The following is a 6332-nucleotide window of genomic DNA, read 5'->3' as shown; positions in this document are numbered from 1 at the left end:
GCAAGGCTGTTGAGGCCTAATAGTATTTTGCAGGACCAAGTTCTATAATGTTAGTTGTTCCCTAGGAAAACTTCTGCTGTGGTCAGGGAAAAGCAGGTCAGTCATTACTGTATATCCTACTGGCTGGTCACATATGGAAAATTTACCTGGTATTACTGATATAAAGAATTGTATTATTCATGGAACAGAAGTGAAAAGGCAGACTGCATGACAGTAGTGACAGGTGTGTAAGTGTGGGGTATGCACACAAAGGTGTAAACTGGTCTGTGAATTTATCATGTGTTAGGTCCTATGCTGTAAAATCTTATGTGCATCCTTTTAGTCCACGGTAAATGCGGATGATCACAGATTACCTTTCAATTCCCATGGGGGGAAGAGAACACCCATGGACTGGTTGCATAGGAATTTGCATGTTTTGATTATTAGTAATTATATAATACTTATCAGTCATTATACTTCTGTTACTGTAGATATCTAGCTGCCCAAGGTAATGATATCTATCCTATTAAGACAGGCAAAAATTTAGAGAGCATTGGCTTCCCTTCCTGTCTTTTCCCTGTAGCTTAGCACCAGTACAGCACACACTACTGCACTGCATGAAATAGTTGCCACCACAAGGCTGTCCCATCCAGCCTTTTTTCCCTACATCCCATTATGATCAGGAGCATACTACAGTAATATTTTACAAATAGAAGTAGGAAAGTATTTCAGATATAATTTAAGCTCTGAATGTGCTGATATAGCCTTTCACAGTGACACAGCTCCGATTAAGGTATTTAAGTATTTATCTGTGCTTCAGTACAAGAGCTGCCATTCACTGAAGTGAGTAAAACTGACTTATGCCTCAGGTTAAACACACGTAAATATTCAGCTGGTACAGGGCTAATACAAAAAAGAATTCTGACTGAGAAAGTAATTGTTTTATAGATATACATTTGTAGAAGTGTGATTTTTTTTTTTAAAGTAGTACATTCAGATAAGTTAAATATATGTAATTTAGAATGTGTATTTAAATAATATATATATTTTTAACTGAAAACATAAGTTATTTCATACACAGACAATACCTGTTTGTTAAATGTAGTATTTCATTGTTATTTATAATGTGTAGAATGTTGATGGGGTTTTTTTTCTTTTTTTCCAAATGCTTATTCATCCTAACAAATACTGATACGTCATAATGATCTGCTTGTGTGCACTTTTTAAAAATAAAATTATCATTTATTATATACAACTTATGCTAGTAGCAAATACTGCTGTTATATTTTTGGGGTTTTGCATTACACACACACACTTACAACCATGTTTGTATTAATTTAGTTCTGCCTGTGCTACTTATAAAATATCAAAACCTTTCGAAAGTCATCATGTATGAAGGAAAGATTTCAGAAATAAAGGGTTGAATCCAGTCCATGACTGGTTTTTAAAAGGTCATCATGGAAAACTGTACACTTTTCATTGATAAATGATACAGAGATGTACAGTAACTTGATTTCAGCCTATCTTTTGCTCTCCAGGAAATCAGATTTTTTTTTCCTATGTCATTTGCAAGAAATAGATCTGGAATTATTGAAGTTGCTGACAGCTTCAGGTACCTCTTTACCTCTGAATATCTACAAACAATAAATTTAAGGTATGTCAAAGTATATGTGACTTGATTTAGCTTATAAACTTAGAAATTTGTATATTTTTCAGCTCAACCCATCAATTCCATTGTATTAATCTAGACTTTCTTTCCTTTTTTTCATATTCAAGCACTGGAATATACATTCTTGATCTTTGAAGTCTTAGAAATCTCTTAAAAATGAAGACAGCATTTTCCAATGATGGTGATGTTTTTATGGCTCTCCATTACCGATTTTGGTTTTTGCCTGGTAGAAAGAGGGCTACTAGTTACAAAGATCACTTTTTTTTCTCAGTTGCATTTGGGAACTGGTGTTAGAAATGTTTCCATTTTAAATTTTGTTAGCTCATTTACAGACAGGAGCTGCTGTGGATTTTATATTTCTCTAACTACCTAAGGATTTGCCATGTACTCTAGATTGCTGATTGTATTTTTAGTAACTGTAAATACAGCTAAAGTAGTTCTTGCCTTGTTCATTTTACAACCTAGAAAGCTGCGTGTCATGCTGCAGAATTCTTGGATGCAGCTATACTGAACTGACCATATTTTGCTATTCTAATATTTTTCTTTAAAGCAATTTATTTTTACTATCTGCATGACATAGCGAAGTGACACACAATTTTCTAGGAAGAAACAGATTCCTTATGCTTATTTTCCTGGGAGTTTTCATCTCTAGATGATTTAGAAGCCCTTGATCACAATGCTGTTACCAACACCTCACCTCTCAGCCTTTTTTCAAATGAGATTTGGATTTAGCATTCTCCCCCAAATGCTTAATATGCTGCTGCAGTTTAATATGCTGCCGCAGGTTTCAAATACAGACAGTCAGATGAAACATCTTCCTGCTGCAGGTATGTACAGAAAAACTGTCAAAACCATGGTTACTGGTCCGTACCGTACATCCTTTGTGATCAGGTTTTCAGTCTAGTAGTGTTCGTTCGCAAGACCCTTAACAAGCAGGAAGGTTTCTCTTCTGCTGCTCACAACGTCCTTGGCCAGAAAAGCAGTAGGAATCGGAGATTCTGTGTAAAAGTTTGACCATGCTTTCAATGATGATCTCACCCAGTAAAGATTTAAAGAGATTTAAGCCAGGTGAGAACAGAAGAGTAACAAAAAGAAGATTAAAACACTAGTATTCTCTATTCCACTGTATTTAGAAGATTTCCTAGTAAGAAGACATTTTTACCATAGACTTACTGAGGTACATAGTGGGACGCTATGCACTGTAGGTGTTGGAGAATTGTCTGGTTTTGCTAAGATTTTTGTGGTAATTTTTCACAGAAGCTGACTCAGTATGATCCAAGGTACGTAAGAGAGCCCACGACTGAACTGGTACCAGTGTTCTTTCTGTAAATTAAACCAAAGCCCCCTACAATGTTACTGTTTTCTCCCAATATCTGTAGCCAGTGAATTTCCATATTCAATCAGAATTTCTGAGCTTTAATCAGGTTAAATTGTAAGCAGGTAAAGTCCTGAAATTGGCAGATCTTAAAGAGTTGACCTGAACTCCCTACTCCTGCAATTCCTTATCTGTGATAAAATGGACAGTAACACAGCAGTGCCTCGTTTCTTGCTGGTTTTGAGAAAGAAAGGATTTGAAGAAGAAGATCATTATCTTATCATATGCTTTAGATTTGTTAACGTATGGGAACACAGAATTTAAAGCAGAAACGTAAGTCTTAGGGCTACTTTGGGCCTACCCCCTTTAATCCTGTCTGCCAAGTAGCTTATGATTAGTGGCTTAAGGCTGATCGAAGAACTTTATCTGTTTCCCATCTATGGCACAAAACCTGCTATAAATCCTATTGTAAGATGGAGTCTTTCCAGTAAGAGAAGAGAAACTCAGTACCTTCTCTCTGGACACCTGCCCCCTTAAGGGATATCTTTATAGAAGAGACGTAGCAATCGTTGAGCTCCATACAGATGACTCCTCAGCCGAGTGCGATAGGTTATTAGCACAAGACTTCTTTTGACTAGGCCTTTTATCTATTTAACAGTGAACAAAATCAACACTTGGGTTTCTGTGAAAAGTTTAAGGAGGGACTGTTACGCAGCTCAAAACGTCCTCTGCTAGAATTGTATCCAGTGTCCTGCCTTGGAAAAGAGCCAGATTATAGACTTCTTGTGACCAAATCACTTTGTGGGTGATGTTCCTACAGGAAAAGTGACCTGGCTTCCTCCGCTGACAAGCTGTTTAGCAGTGTAACAAACATCTGTGTACAGCCCTTGCTGCACTGGGAGGCCTAGAGCTGGCCAACACAAACAGGGATCAAAGCAGGGCCCGATAGCAGAGGGTTGCGTGGGGCATGAAGTAGATGCAATGATTTCATACAGATTTCTCTCTGGTTTTTCAACAAAAGCTTCCTGTGGATCATTTTAAGGCTGACATAGCTGAAGCCTGTTCCTTAAGGCTAAAGAAGCGAGAGCACTATGTTGATGTCCACTGGTGAGGAATTTAAGCAGTCAAAACCATGAATTTATTGCAGTCACGCAGGCCACCCTGATATGCATTGGGGTTCAGAATATTTTCTTGTGTACTTATGGCTGAACAGTAATCATATAGCAGCTGTCACTCATTAGTAAAGCTTCCAAACGTTTGAAGGTGGAGTGTGTTTTGTATTGCCATCCACATCTATCTGCACCTTTCACTCAGGATTCTTCGTGTAATGCTGTTGGCTTGCAACCTTTCGATTAGGCTTTTACAGCTACGAACAGTCCAAAGGAATATCATCCTCGTGACAAGCAAATCATTCCCACTCAGAGAAATCTAGTGTCTTTAAAATGCTGGGTTTATTGAGAACAATAATATCGTTTCCAGGAAGTATCTGAGTTATAAACAGGCTTTTTTGTTTGAGAGTTTGACAGACAAAATACCTGATTAACGTACCATATTACTTTTATGGCAGATTAATCTATATCTACTTCATTTAATAACGATAGGGAGAGGGATGTTTTTATGCGTAGAGACTCTGCTGCAATCTCACGTTTCATTGTCTATAAAACTGTACCTTCCAATTTATTGACAATGTAAGTATTTCATATGCCACTCTTCCTTTCGGTGGTACTACTAACAATTGAAACCAAGTCTTACTGGTTAAGCTTTGCTTGCTTTTCACCCAATTCAATCTTTCAAAGAATCTTTGATAGCATCTAATTTCTAGAGCAGCTGTTACACATCCAATAACCATCTCCAGATCTCCCATCAACGTTTCAGGCCTGCCGAGCCCTTGTTCATTATCACCGTGACCACATTCCTATTCTTAGCAAAGATTCTCCTTTGCAGAGCAGCAGCCTGCTCTGCTGTGGCAGGAGTCCACTTACTAATTTACAACTCCACCCACTAAATGCCACTGTGAATTATAAACTACCAAAGTAAACCATGTATTTTTAACAGCCTCAATTTTACCATCATGCCTGTTTATAAAAGTCAAAGACATTTTTGAAGTGCAAAAATGCTAAGTTGGCATTTCAGGTTATTCTCAGGACATTGGCTGTTCCTCTGCAGTAAGTTCTCCTCCTCCTCTCTCCACTTGAGAAAATCAGCACATTAATATGCTGCAAAACGCAAACTATTTTGTACCAACATTTCATTCTTTTTCCAGAGGAAAAAAATCTTAAGAAATCTGCAGGAAGAGACCAACCTAGGACCTTTCAACTCTTTGTGCAAATCCTTTGCCAGCGTGCAGGCAAACTTTCCTGATTCTGTCCCAGGCTTTATTTCCAATTTGTCTCTGATTTTTTTACCAGACAGTAGAATATTAGGTCCTGTGTTTTATGAACCACATAAACCGTGGTAATCACATCAATGTTTACGTGCCACTGTTTAGTTGTTTGTTTTTTTTTTTTTAATTGGGTTGTGTTGTAACAGATGACATTTGAACTTAAGTGTAATTTGCTGTAGCAGATTTCACCCACAGTCTAGTAGTCGTTTATGTGTACTTAGCCTGAAGCACACAAGTAACACCCTGGAGGCAGTCAGTGATTCAGAAGTCAACTTTTTTTCTTACAGATTACTTTGTAGAGCCAAACAATATACTTCATGGGTTGCCATATTTGATAATGATCTGATAATCAATATGATTCTATTATGTAAAATGCAAAATCCACCTCATGTCTGCAGTACCCTATCAAAGCTGTGAAGTACGCTGAGTCATAAATAGTGCTGATTTACTTTTTTATTAAAGTAATAAGTCTGTGTACTTGTTTAAAACGAGCAAGTACTGCAAGTGTGTCACATAAGGTTTTAAACAGCCTGTTTTTCTTCTACCTTTGGTGCTCATTGTCTGCCCACAATGTAGACTACTTTAATTTCATAAAACAGTGAAATGGCAGACAAATAGTGTCATAACAGAATTTCAGAACCTGCCAAGCTATGATAAAGGATCAGATCTTCGTCTCTAATATTCTTGAAAATCATCAAGCAATGCTACTGGGAAAGCTTGCTTAGAGGCCTGGTTGAGAATTGTTACCAGAAAAAGTGGTAAATTTTCAAAAGAAAATCAGTAGCTTCTGGCCTCCATCTTTTTATGCAACGCCAGACCTTGAGTATGGTTTTGGAAAGCAAGGATGGGGCTCTGGAAGAGGTTCAGCAGGCTTAGACAATCCTGAAGTTAGCAGAAGAGAGCATCTCTGTAGGTGGCAGCCTGCTGCTAGTGGGTTGATAGGAACAATCAAGAGAGATGAGGCTGCCTTTAAATAATATAAAATT

Source organism: Platalea leucorodia (genome assembly GCF_965183815.1).
Source record: "Platalea leucorodia genome assembly, chromosome: 5".
NCBI classification, from domain to species: Eukaryota; Metazoa; Chordata; class Aves; order Pelecaniformes; family Threskiornithidae; genus Platalea; species Platalea leucorodia.
The sequence above is the reverse complement of the archived record's forward strand: the minus strand, read 5'-3'. Positions refer to the sequence as shown.